The 14,679-nt window shown below is 38.2% G+C and overlaps 1 protein-coding gene across 21 annotated transcripts in view; it reads right to left on the bottom strand.

Annotated features, from left to right (window-relative positions):
* LOC136256393 (AMP deaminase 2-like) overlaps positions 1-12,863 on the bottom strand; it is a 331,896-nt gene extending 319,033 nt beyond the window's left edge. For 10 of the 21 annotated variants that reach the window (XM_066049459.1, XM_066049443.1, XM_066049472.1 and 7 more), the window contains exons 1-19: positions 12,316-12,857; positions 11,931-12,047; positions 11,829-11,885; positions 11,646-11,774; positions 11,469-11,599; positions 11,228-11,411; positions 9,995-10,158; positions 9,867-9,946; positions 9,738-9,811; positions 9,265-9,468; positions 7,964-8,065; positions 7,464-7,746; positions 6,769-7,160; positions 4,965-5,170; positions 3,169-3,405; positions 2,213-2,588; positions 1,965-2,129; positions 1,451-1,569; positions 946-1,077 (exon numbers count right to left, since the gene is read on the bottom strand). The gene's annotated coding sequence lies outside the window, so the exon portion shown is untranslated. Of the gene's footprint in view, positions 1-945; positions 1,078-1,450; positions 1,570-1,964; positions 2,130-2,212; positions 2,589-3,168; positions 3,406-4,964; positions 5,171-6,768; positions 7,161-7,463; positions 7,747-7,963; positions 8,066-9,264; positions 9,469-9,737; positions 9,812-9,866; positions 9,947-9,994; positions 10,175-10,390; positions 10,922-11,227; positions 11,412-11,468; positions 11,600-11,645; positions 11,775-11,828; positions 11,886-11,930; positions 12,048-12,315 lie in introns of those variants that run through there. The other 11 variants (XM_066049387.1, XM_066049367.1, XM_066049374.1 and 8 more) reach the window with 11 other exon arrangements.
* Between the last annotated feature and the right edge of the window lie 1,816 nt (positions 12,864-14,679).

The following is a 14,679-nucleotide window of genomic DNA, read 5'->3' as shown; positions in this document are numbered from 1 at the left end:
CCTTCAGTCAGTAGACTTGAATATCCTCAAATGTACATAGTCTAAATGTTTCCAATCTTCCGAAGTCTTCACAAAACAACTTAAATTTAAATCCATCACTGACTGTGTGCACCAAAATATTAGAACAAGTCTCCTGTCGCTTGTGGCCACGTAGTAACATCCTATTGGCTCCCCATCATCGCTGGGACAGTAAGCAGCTGTGAGGTACGCTATCAGCTTGATGTGGCATCTCTATAGCTTGCTTGGTTTTTAATTTGTGAGCTTTTACCAACTGTCTTGCTGCTTGTCGGACGTTTGACCAAACAACCCTCCAAATAGTCAGTCAAAAAGTCATTTTGCTCCGAATATGGCCGATAGCCGACTGTTATTTCTGGCACTGTGTGTTTGCTGTGCAGTTGTGCTTGCATGGAACACAATATACCATGAGTGCGTAATATGCCATATATGGTGGCACTAAAATACTGATTACAGGTGAACTAGACCCTTCTCAATTATAAGTTAAAGCCTATCAAGTTGATATAATGCTGTAAGTATACACCTGTAGGTATGTATTCACCTTACCTGACTGCTTGTTTATATAGGTTGATAACCACACTTTGTCACTACTTTCCTCTATCGATGTCTTCATAAGCCAAACATGCCTGCTATACCGTGGAGGAATTATCAAGCTGTAGTTCTTTTTTGCTATGTACAATTCACTGATAACTACATTAGCAGTAAAAGCAAAAAAGTTTCCTTTGCATTTGCCTAGTATTTTTTAAAATGTAATGCAAATGCTCCTCTTAGAGAACGTGAATGTAATGCAAATGCAAACAAGCCTTCAAATGCAAAACACACACACATACACATTTTCGCAAAACATTTTAAGGAAATCTTGCAGGCATGCCCAGGCTGGCTGTGAGCATGTGTCTGGTTTAACAAAAACACACTGTGCATATACATCACCTGCTTCAGTGTACATTGTTCCCCATTTTTATTAGTGACCACCATGTTACGTTGTGTCTTCGTCTGTTTCTTTATGAATCGCAGCAAATATTTCTGGTTCATACAGGATGCTGCATGTACGTGAGTATCCACCTGAGGATTAAAATAATGTATAAAAACACTAGTATAGTGTAACCAGGAGCACACAATAGCTGCAAGGCACACACTACTGGTATGACAACATTTAAACCATCACTAAAGCCAAAGTGTCAATTAATCTTTATGTACACATTTATACATACACACCGGACAGTTTCACTATCAGATACAGTAGTTAGATATATAGATGAACAGACAGATACATTTGATTGACTGATGATTAATACAGTAGATACAGAACAAACACACAGACACACAGAGTGTATTTAGTTTCTAGGAAGCCAGGCATACCCACAACTATTTAGCAGCTAGCTGTGAGTGGAATTACACAGTATACTGCTATATCACTGTAATAATATAAATATACCTTGCGGATCATGATGTGGCACAGATTTCTGAGCAGCTAATCCTCTCACTTCATTGAGCAAAACATGGAGATTGAAGCGAGCCTCCAAATAGCATAGACGGTGATAACAGAATGACTTGCTAATAATAGAAATACCACACAATATATGTGTTATTGTCAACATTACATCTAATGTCTAGGGGTTTACTCTACAATAAGATACAGTATTTCTCAAGACTAAATAGCAGTATAACAATTTACTATATCTGTATATCATGAAAACATATATGCAACTACTGTATATGGAAAAACAAGTTGATATGATGCTACTTCTAAAAACCAGGTGTCCATGCAGTTAACACTATTATTCCAGATAAATGGGCAATATATGACTACAACTTTAACTACAGGATAAAGGGTGTTAACCTGAAGCAACACCTTTTTGCTCAGCAGGCACCATAATATATAGTATTTTAAATAACTCCAGCACGTGATTGGTAAAGAGTAGCTTGTGGAGACAAGCAGATTACTTTACCTGTTTCTGCAAGAGCCATATCAGAGTGACAGCTTGTGCTTTTGTCACCGACCAAGTAAAATTCCCTATCGTGGACCATTTAGTTCCTGGAATTGTAATGTCCACTTTAGCTAGGGCACAGTACTTTACTTCAGTGTGCACCATGGATGGACTACTGCACCATATCTAAGGATAGAGGATAAAGGTACTTGCACCTGTTCACACAGTTACAGCCAAGCAGTTTCTCAGTCAAGCAACCGGACACTTACCTACCTAGTGTCATCTCACTGTCAGGTAAACCATACAAAGCTTCATCATGGTACAACTTGGCATCATCAAGGAACTAAGTCTTCTGGACCCTGACAGCAGTAATGGTGTACTACAGCTCAAGGACTACGTGTTGGTTTCCTATCTCTGTTAGCTATTTGGTGTGGCATGTCCACAGTAGTTCAGTATTATGGATAGTGTGTTCCCACTTCAGTTCCATGGATAATGTGTTCTGTCTGTTTCAATTCCCTTGTTATGTTTCTGGGAGTTATGAGTGGTTTTAATCTCCACCACTTGGTATGTGACTTCCTCCCCCCTCCACCTCAACCCTTCAATTCTGTGGATTTAAACCTACCAAGGGAATGATGACATTTACCACTCCCACACCATACTACTACTTTTACACGTGATGCATGCAAAACTATCACCCATTACCACCTTAGGTTTGTGCCACCACAAGCTGGTTGGCTATAACTAATAACACTTGTAAAAGACAAAAACACAATTAGCATGTTACAACTATTAATTCCTTCACTATCATAACTACAAAGATAACAAAAAAGAGAGCAGAGTGAGGGCTAGCCAAACATAAAATAAGCTGAAAAAAAAATTCAGAACCATCCAGCCCCAGGATAGCTCTTGGGAAAACCTGGTGGATTTTTTTTTTTTTTTTTTCACTCAGGAAAAAACCAAAAAATGACTCACTCTGCTATGTATGCATACAATGTCATTCAAGTCCTGAAGCTGCTGCAGGTCACTCATCTACAACATCATTAAGGAGAAAAAATCTAATGGGATGGGAGGGTTGGGAGCCAACCTGATCACACACGTGGCCTAGAATGAATTTAATACACACCACACATCCTTATATACCATGCATCACGTGACACTACTAACATATTCATGTGGGAGCTTATTTTCTTGCTAATTCACTTTGTTCAAACGCCAGAAAATACACAAGCCTATTGCTGATGTGAACGCTTGACCACCTCCCACATCATTTATACATGGATAGACATCAGCTGTGGTGGATGGTGGGTCCCTGTTTCAGAAGTCATGGTCAGTTGTGTGTTCCCTGTGTAGCCATGGATGAAGCACTTCTATTTCAGTATCAGGTGTCACACTCTCACCCAGCTCATGAAAAATGTGCTCCTATTGCAGTCATTTAGTGCAACATGTCCATGATGATGTGTACCTATGTATTTCACATAGCATCCTATAACAGTTTACAGATAGTGCTCCCATTTTGGTATTGGGTGTTACAATTAGTGTTGCACAGATAATCGGTTCAATAATCGGGATAATCGGTTCAATAATCGGTATCAGCATCGCCGATATTGGCTACTAGCCGATTAATCGGTTTTGATTAAATCAAGGCCGATCCACTGCGCTGTGTAGTATAATGATGTGGGGGAGGCTAGACATAAGTTATTTGGCATTTTAATTAAGTTATGTGTTAATGGTTTAGCGGTGACTACAAGCCATGCCCATAATAAACTGTCAGGGTTTAGGCCATGCCCAACAATAAACTGAGGTTTTTAGGTTTCTATGTAGTGCCAGCCACTTGACTCAACTGTATAGCAGTAGTAAAATGTACTTAAAACCTGTTTACCATGAGTAACTTTTACTTGTGGTATACATCTAACTTTACATTTTAGCCTAGAATGAGCTGTATATCAATGGTTATGTCACTAATATGAGTCATTTAATAATGATGAGGATGAGTGTTAGTGTTATTAGTGTATATTGGATCGGTTATCGGTATCGGCTAATTCTGTTGCTTATTGGATCGGTTATCGGTATCGGCTAATTCTGTTGCTTAATATCGGTCATCAGAATAATCGGCTAATTTGGATATTGGTGCAACACTAGTTACAATCCTATTAGTTGGAGACCAAAACACATTATCTGCCAGGCTCATCTAATGTGTACACACTCAATAACCAGTCAAGAATTATTTTTGCCCTTGGAGCGGAGACAATGAACACTTTCCATTTTTGAGCTGAGATGCATATGGGCATGCTGCCTCAATAGCTCAGATACCCACTTTGTACTGAAGTTGAGGTGGGCATGCTACACCCAATAATTATAAAACACTTCAAGATGGGAAAGCTGTACCCACTAGCTGAAGTATAAGCGTTCCTCTATTGGAGTTAAGATGGGTATGTTGCATCCTATCACCAAAATAAAAGCATTTTCTATTGGAGCTGAGATAAGTAGGTGTGCTACATCTGAAAGTGATTGTGTATTGGAGCTGAAATTGGCATGCTACAGTCAGTAACTGCATGAGATAAAAAGCACTTAATTGAAGCTGTGATGGGCATGCTATATCCTGTAAGATAGGAACCTGAGCTGAAGTGAGTGTACTACAACCTAAAGGGACTTGTAAGGAGTGAACAACACAAACAATGAAATTGAATAAAGTGTGAATCTCTCTATAAAGGCTACCATTGGACACGGAATGTTGTAACATCTTTGCTACAATGGTGGAAGCATATATGGAGCTGAACCAAATAAATCTACAAGGTTTCAAGGAATTGAGTTGTGCATGGGCTACCCACCCACATTCTGTACACACACACACAAACACACACATGCACGCACAACACACATACTACTCTCTCTCTCTCTCTCTCTCTCTCTCTCTCACAGACACACACACACACACAGACAGACACCCACACCCACCCACACACACACACGCACAAGCACACACCCACACACATACATGGGTACAATGTTCTAGAAACTCACCAATAATATCTCCAGCAACGGAAAGTTTCACCTCACCAGTAGAAGACTGTGGTGATACACAGAATGTTGTACTGGGTGGTTCCATCCCATCTAACATTAGACTCACTGTACTACTGAACTCTTAATGACTAGCACTCATGTAGTATCTATGACGCCTTAAGGCAAACAGCAACATCATTGACGATTCCGTTAAGTAATCAAAGGGCCTGTAGGAATAAACAACATGCAAATAACATTCATTATGTGACCTGCTGAGCGATAACCAGCTATTTCGCAAAATCCTATTTTACCATAAAACTGTACTGAAATACAACAGGTAAAAATAAGTGTGCTAAACGAATATTTACACACGTTTTAATCACATTCGTACACACTGAAATTAAGTTCAAATCAATACAACCTACACTCCAATGGACTCACCTGTTCATGGAGAGTAAGAAAACATTTGTTTTGTGTTTGCATAGCAAAGGATACGTGAGTTATGCATGCTTATTTAAGATGCAGTAAAAAACAGCTTTCACTGTCATCATTTTTTGTTGGAATGGCCTTCTTCTCTGTCAACACGGAGGAGTACACTATACCTTGATTGATTTGCCAGCTCATGGTGCACAGATTGAGCCATGTTCCAGCTTTGTAGCTTGTTTTAATCGTAAGTTATGATTGATTATCTAAGTGCCTGTAATTTATTTCCTGTATTGTTGCTGTACAAATCAAGTTGATCACGGTTCCAACTGTCAAGCGCAATAACTCCAAGGCCATTTACCACAAAAGGCTGAAACTTTGGCTGTCCACTCTTTTGTTACTATAGATTACAGAGATGCAATAAAATGGAATCCGAGGAATGTGCAAAAATGGCCGGTTTTTGCTCAGGCAGTTACATATTATTACTGTGACCAGACTATGTATATTTCAAGTACAGCAGTGCTCATTGTAATTGTGCACATACATACGTAAACATAACTAACACAAATTGCAGTGAAATTGGTACATGCTCACCAGGTGAGAATGAATATATATCTTCTTAAAGACATAATACTGTATACATATGTAACAATATCCAATTTAATTCTTTGTTTATTATCATGCTCTGTATCAAACAGTAGAGTATCATTTTTATAAGCAGGTACGTATCTCCCCAAGTCCCACATGCCAACTAAAATACCACTTTTAAAATCATCCTAGAGATATCTTATGCAATGAAAATCACCTTTACGGAATAACATTAGTCCATCTAACCAAATACAGCATTAAAAACAAGAAAACATTTAGGGGTCATCCATAATTTTCAGCATTTTCACAAGAATACAGAGAGTACTCTTTTCCATAACCCCCTCCCCCCACCTAAAAGTGTACTATTAAAAATGTTGATATCGATCATGAATTGTTGTATGTATGTATGTATGTATGTATGTATGTATGTATGTATGTATGTATGTATGTATGTATGTATGTATGTATGTATGTATGTATGTATGTATGCATGTATGCATGTATGCATGTATGCATGTATGCATGTATGCATGTATGTATGTTTGTATGTATGCATGCATGCATGCATGTATGTATGTATGTATGTATGTATGTATGTATGTATGTATGTATGTATGTATGTATGTATGTATGTATGTATGTATGTATGTATGTATGTATGTCACATATGAAATTGTTTTTATATTATTAAAAAAGAGTTGTTGTTGCTGTTTTACACTGTAGGAAATGCAGGCAGATTAATCATACAAGTTATTTACATGTGTGAATTTGTGTAACAGCCAAATACTTATTTCTTTTTAGGTCTTACCCTTACCATTTTGTGATTCTGCTCAGTCTGATGTTTCTGAAGCTGGTATCTGGTGGGATAAATTCCACCACAAACAGGACATTTTATCTCATCTTCAGGCTTCTTTGACTGTAAAGTAGATTCTGATTCCTCTCTTGACCTAGTTCCGCTGTGTATCAGGTGTGTGTGGCGCTCCTTTTTCAGCTTCACTGGTAAAAACATAACAGAAATGTGCACATCACAGAAATGGCTATCCGTTGGCTGTCTTCAATATAATGCATCAAATTATCATCAGTACTACAGCTTGAAACACCTGTACTAACTTGTTGTGTTACAACACTTTATACATTATCATGAGCTTCAGCACCACTGCTGACGTCTTCTTCTACTGCTACAGTTTTTTCATTCACTGTGCTTGTCTGCAAAGAAAACAAGTTATAGGGAGCTGTTGTTCAATACATTGTGCAAGTCACCTATTTGTAAACACTACTTCTATAGATTAAACCAGCTACCTGACAAGCTACAATCCTGCATGTATGAAATAGTGTTAATCCTATCAATCTAGCCATTTAATACTGTACAGCTACGTGCTTTCAGTACAGTGAAAGCATCTTTTACTGAAAGCGATCCTGGCTATTACCCAACATGGCCTAATCATAGCTACCTGTAGTACCTAATGCACAGCTAGCTACGTGGTTTTATAGCCTGTTTATATATTGTACCTTGAAAAATGAATCAATACTCCTTGCTCTGCTCTGCTTCAAGTGTTGCGCAGCCTTTTTCAGTGCTGCCACATAGTGTTCTTTGCTGTCAACAACTCGCTCCTTCCACTCCACTTGCGCACTTCCCCGCATCTGCCCTCTTCATCTTCATATCATTCATCACAACAAAGGCGTTCACAAAATGCTGGTATTGATTAGTTGGTGAGTTGTGTACACTATCTGGATGCCTAGCGAGCTCAAGAAGAAACTGCTCTGCCTCGGGCTGCAACTCATGTTCCGTCACCTTGATAATGAAAATGAATGCGCATGCTAAATTATTTAGAATTATTTTTATATAGTGCTACTAATATCAACATTATTAAAAAGCGTACGTATTGGATTTACCCCTTACCCCCAAGCATACGCTCTGTGCGCTTGTGAAAATGCTGAAAATTATGGATGACCCCTTACAGGCGGCCGGATACAGTATTAAAAAAAAATCACCAAAACTATTGCCTGACCATCTATAGTGGCCATCTTATCAAACCCAGTAGTGACATCAACTTCAGTCATTATGCCAACCTCCTCCAACTGAGGGGACAGCACTCATATTGTTCTTCCACCTGAATTGAAATCACAAATGAGCACAAATGCATGCATACATACATCAGAACAAATATACATACACACAGGCACACATACAGTACATACAAACAAACATGCAAACGTGTTCACACACCTCACTGCAATTACAGCTCAGTGTATGTTTGCTTACATGAACAATTATATTCTACAGTATATCGTAACAAAATCAAATATATTAGGCTACTGAAGAAGTTGTATTATAAATAGCCACATGTACAACATAACAACATGTGCTATAAATTGCAAACTACTTCAGACTCCCTACATTAGGCACATATATAATACGTATGTTTGCAAAACTTCCATTTGGAAATTTAATTTTTCTGATTAAGTCATTCCTGAAATGTGACCCAGTCTGGGAAAACCGGTCTTATTGCCTAATAAGATTAAAAGTATCGAGAAACGCAGTTTAAAGTATTTAGTGTGTTATAACTTGCCAATGGTTGAATTGTGTACCAAATTGTAACTACGCGGTCAAAGTAGTGTTGGGCGGTACACTGAAAAAAAAACACCACGGTATTTTTTGAAAAGCATTGGCTTTCAAATATACTGGTAATATTGGAATGAGTGTACTAGAGTGTATTGTGCTATGAGGGAAGCCAGACATCAGATCTTGGCATTTAATTAAGTAATGTGTTAATGGTTTGGGTGTGACTACAAGGCCATCCTAACAGTAAACTGTGAGGTTTCAGGTTACAACCTGTGCCAGCCTACTTGTATCAACTGTATAGATGTTGGCAGTAAAATTCATTTATAACCTGTTAGCCATGTATTAACTTTTACTTGTGGTATACACCCAAATTTGATAGTAACTACAGAGTAACATTTGACTGGAACAGTTAAAGCAATAACAAAGTGTGTTATTAGTTGACTCCCAGGATAGTGTGAAATACTGGATACCAAAGTATTTTCTCAATACCAAATACCGGGATCAAAAATGCCATACTGCCCAACAATAAGTCAAAGTGTGTAATAGTTAATACAAGATAAGTGTAGAATGTAAATACACACATACGCATGCACACACCACACACGCACACACACACAAATGCACACTTACACATTTAACACACACAACACACACACAACACACACATGTACATACGTTCATCATGTATAAAAACACATATGTACTCACAAACACAGGTGCATGCACACACATTACACGTGTACATACCAATAACATCTTCAGACCTCATCAATAGAAAACTTATGGCTTCAGAATTTCACAGAAGGCTCCTGCGTTTTGAAGTACACAATTTAGACCTACAGTACTAGTGTTGGCTCTTTAGTGAAAACTGTGAAGTGGTCCATTCCAGTAGTGACATCCACTTCAGTCAACTTATTGTCAATGAGGTTATAATAGCACTGATCTTGTCATCTGAAATTAAGTCACAAACACACTAAACATTGGAATAGTACACACATACATGTAACATGTTCACATTACACTCATTAATCTAGACCACATTAGATTAACACAAAAACAACAGATCATAAATGAATACTATTGTGCAAAACCCTTGGGGAAATTGAATAAACATATGTCTTTTTCCCCCTTTCAATTTACACAAAACATGCAATGGTATATGTGTGCTACATGTGGATCTTAGTCCTGTTAGGCATCGACTACCATATAGGATTACCGACCATGTGATCCATGAAGGCTCGTGAGCCAAGAAGCTTCTAGTTTAGGGTCCACAAGAGCAGATTGCTGGTGAAATCTGGACAATTAAGTTAATAATAATTAAGGTCTTATAAAAGTCTTATAATTCTCACTTAAAATCTGTAAGATTTCAACATCTTGTCGGTGGTTTTATTGAGTTTGTTGATTCCTTGTCTGAATCAGTGGAACATCACTAGATGTAATAATATACCAATATGGTTGAAAAATTTATTGCTATTACTTTTGTACATTGAGACTTCATCAAGCTTTTGTCTTAATCCTTCATCACCAATATTAACATTTGCACCATCACATCCAAATCAATTTCTTTGGTTGCTCAAGACCCATGTATGCCAGAGCTCTGCTAACACACTCAGCTAGGCCAATAGCAGTTGCATTTTTAGGCTGTCGAACACACAAAGATTGTTTCTTACATGAACAGTCCCATCAATGTTATTGAAGTCTAGGTAAGTACATAAAAACAGTTCTTATTCAGCACTGCCAGTATCAGTGCTGTCATCCATGTGCATACTAAAAAACTTGCGACATTGTAAAGCCTTGCAAAAATTTAACCACAAATCCTCAGTAATAAAATCAACAAATGCAGAACAGGCCATGTTTGTTTTATAACCTTCACCTAAATTAACTCCTTGTCTCTCAAGTAAATCACAAAGCGTAGGCATCTTCACAAAAGCAATTCCTTTCCTAGTAATAACAAACACAACTTCAAATTTTTTTGATCATTTTCTCCTCAAGAGACTTGTCCATTATATTCAGAGCTCTGACAATTGGGGCAGATTCCATAACACTAGACCTAGCCGTCTTTGTGGTACACAGAGATATACATGTCGCTCTTGAAATGATCTTTGAAGTTTCAACATCAAAGGTTAGTGGCTAACAAAAGTGGCACTATAGCTTCTCATTCCTCTAAGCCTATCATCAAATTCTTGACACACCGAGCAACACAAACTCGTCACATGGTTGACATCGTTTTCAACCTGTTAAATTTCAGCCACGTCATCAACTGCATAGACTTAACATTTTCCCTTATCCATTTCTGCATGGTAGATACTGAAACCACAAGTTTCTCTGAAGGAATAGAACTACTTGTGTAGCATCTCTAGGTCTTTTATGCACGGACATTTTTTGTCCTTACATAAATGGAAATCTGCGGACATTTAAAGTTTTGTCAGTTGACCGCATATTATTTTAAGCCCTGCACACACACACACACACGCACACATACATCCACATTTATGACTTTAAAGGACCATGACTTACTTCCTCGAAATATTTAGGCTGTACAGTTATAGCCACCCTAGATGCTTTACAGCCTAGAATTATTGTAATAAGATCACCCTCGGATAAGAGCTATAGCTTGTATCTGAAAAAACTGTTGTAAGTGTTGATCTGTTGCAAGTGTTGATAAGACAAGTTTGGCCTTGTTTAATCATCTGTCGATACTATCACTCACCTATATAAAAAATGCTATTTCCCGGCTTAAAACAACTCCTTTGTCAGGTTTCTGCTTCCAGTCACTTGTGAATCCATATAAACACCACGAACTGCTACCACACAAGAACATAGTAGCGGCCTTCCCATAGTAGCTGCAGGGTTTTACTTGCTGCAAGTTATAGTAGCCGTGGCTATTAACTGATCTATTTTATATAACATATACATGTATATGACCACACACATTACACAGTTTTACTAACCTTAGCTTGTAATAGTCCAAATAACAATATTTCAGGACATTGTTTCAGTGGACCACTCAACAGTTGAAAACCTCATCGAAGGTGCCAGTGTCAGCAATATCGAGTAGGGTTTCCACCAGCTCCATGACATCCTAACAATCACCATAGCAACAGACCACTACACCTCACTATACTGACCAGGTAGTAATGTAACTTGGACTCCTCATCAGGGTGAGACACAAATGATCCCATTTCTATCTTACGACCACTAGGGAACTGGGTGAAACTGAACTCTTGGCAGCGGAGGCCTTGATGTATCCATGACAACTATCAACAAGACAAACCAGTAAAACAGGAAGTACATACACACATACACTGTACCTGTCCCATAGGATTTTTTCATTCAGTATAAAGAGCATCCACTGAGAACAGAGCTCCCTACACACACAACAGATACTACATTGTATAATAAGGTACACTTACCACATTGACAGCATTGTGGTAGGTACTGAGGATGATCTTCAACCCGTCAACATCATGTAGGAAGAAATCTGGATAGTCCATAGCTAGTATCACATTTCTGATACTCAGTGTGGGAACCTTTAGGTGATATAGTATACTGTAGTTAGTTGGGATATTGAACATGAATGTAGAGAGTGCTATTAGGACTGGAATATATGTAATACAGTGGGATCTGTTATGAAGTCACAACGAAAGATCTTTGAGATTTTACTTTGTCCATCTAAGAAGGCAATAATAGTAAAGCCCTCCAGCCCGGACTCCAGGTTAGTAGTGCATAGCAAATATTCCCATTACTAATTCACACAATTGCAGTTACCCGAGTACCGGAATAATATTGTTTGATCACCTTCTAACTTGTAACTCATGAATATAGTATCTCCGTTTTCAGTACATCAGCATCCTCTATTGTTGCTTGGATCTTGGTATCCCATGTCTGCCAAGGTAGATCTCATAGCCTCAATCTGCTCCAATGACGTTTGGAGAGTGGCGGTACGGTGTCTCTCTCATTAGGAGCTTCATCACTGTCTAATGCCAGTGGGAACGATCTTTCCGAACACTCGTGTGGGGTGAGCGCGGTGAGCCCTTCTCAACCCCGGAGGTGTGAAACTTCCATCGAAGGTCGCCAACTAATAAACGAAAAAGAATAACAGTATCGAGAGGGAGAGTCGCTTGCCTTACTGGATACCGTTATCCTTTTGCCACGGTACCAGACTTTCTGGTGACAGCACCAATGTGATGGATGTGCGAATAGTTCCAATATCGGTGTTACCAGGTTCTATTAGGTGGGACGTTCGATGAAAGCCACTCTACTCCTGTCACGTTGCACACACGAGGCGGGAAAGATTATTCTAACTAATGCACACAAAGGATCACGTGTACAACCACAATAATGAGTAACTATAGTAAACCTAACCTAATACATGAACAAAGTTTAGCTATAGAGTGAAGTCACTCATCGTTCTCAACATAGAGAGTTCAGTTAGAAACAAGTCACCTGTAGAGAGATCAACTACAAACCATAGATCTTGATCATACCTACTAGATCATATTATTTATACTATGTACAAACTAATCACCCTGAAGGATCAGCTGGAAACAAGTCACTCTGCAGAGATATCAGCTAGAAACAAGTTACCCTATAGAGAGATCAGCTACAAACAAATCACCCTGTAGAATATGTGCTAGAAACAAGTCACCCTGAAAAGAGACTACAAACAATGAGACTGAGTTTCGACTACAGTTCAGTTATGAAAGAAATCACCTTATTACATGTGTGATATCATTCAGTGTAAAATATACAAATATTTACTCAGACAAAAAGGTATACACATAATTGCTTCTTGTTTTTGTTCCTGCAATTCGGCATTTCCTGCAGTGAGAAAAACAAACAAGTTAAAATGAAGCATCAAAGCCATATGGCCAGCTTTGTGGCTTGCAATACAAAAAGAAGCGATATCTAAACCAAAACAGCCAAGCTGTAGAAAAAGTGCAGCCCCCAAAAGGCCAGGGTGAAAAAGATGTTAAATCCAAGGTAGTGGCAAAGAAATGACAGGTTAATGGCAAAAATTTTAATAACGACAATTCAGGTGAATTCGGTGCCGAATCTTATAGTGACATGTGGAGGAGGCAACACAAATTCAGCTGAATCATCATTATTAAAATTTTGGCCATTAACCTACCATCACAGCCATTTCTTGGCCGCCACCTTGGATTTCGCATCTTTTTTCACCATGGCCTTTTTGGGGGCCGCACTCATTTTTTACAGCTTGACTATTTTGATTTATACTATACTGCAGATAGGATTTGTGAATTTTAATTTATTAATATTATTATTATAGGGAAAATTCTATGATGTGACAGCTCCATTACGGAATCATACGTTTTTGCAGCAATGGTGCAGTAGACATATACAATGGTGTAAATAAAATGATTTTCTCGTGTCCTTGACACTTCCTGTGTCTGAATTAATTGAATGCTAGCCAAAAGCTATTAAAGGGAGTAAACCACACAGCTAATGCTTATAGCTAATTGTGCAAAAAGTTTGTGTAAGAAATTTCATAATTATAAATATTGTACAATGGAAATAAATTACAGCAATAATTCAACACTGGGAAGAACAATGTTAAGTATGTTTGAGTCATATCTGGCTACCTGGCTTCTGTCTGTGGACAAGAAGGATGCTTATATGTTGTAATTAACAGCAAGCTTTCATTTATAGTGATGACCTTTACCTATAAATTGTTAAATGAATTATAAATGCCATACTAACATGCTATTAGGGTAGAGATACATACAATGTGTTAATAGAAGTGCTGATCCTAAGGGCTTCTATTGTAAACAATGCTGTATGTGTAGTAAAGTGTGGATACGTATGCACAACTTGCTTCACATGGGTATAAGCACATGTAGTCATGCACATTCTGTATATCAAAGGTGAGTGCATATGAGTTTGCATAATATACAAAGTATTGAAAAAATATGCAACATTTCTACATAGTCAACTACTCAGTTAATTCCTTTCTTTTTCATTCTAGTCCTGTACTGAATTAACCACACAATGGATACCTTATTTTAAAGCCAGTTGAGCCACTTACTACCACACTATTCCTGCAGCTGGTTACATAGTTCATACAAGGACTCAACTTCCATACTGGAGTTGCAGGGGCGGATCTAGGATTTATAAAAGGGGGGGGGGGCTAACTCAGGTACT

This window comes from Dysidea avara, chromosome 1 (assembly GCF_963678975.1).
Source record: "Dysidea avara chromosome 1, odDysAvar1.4, whole genome shotgun sequence".
In the NCBI taxonomy this organism is placed as follows: domain Eukaryota; kingdom Metazoa; phylum Porifera; class Demospongiae; order Dictyoceratida; family Dysideidae; genus Dysidea; species Dysidea avara.
This window is presented reverse-complemented; position numbering and strand designations above follow the sequence as displayed.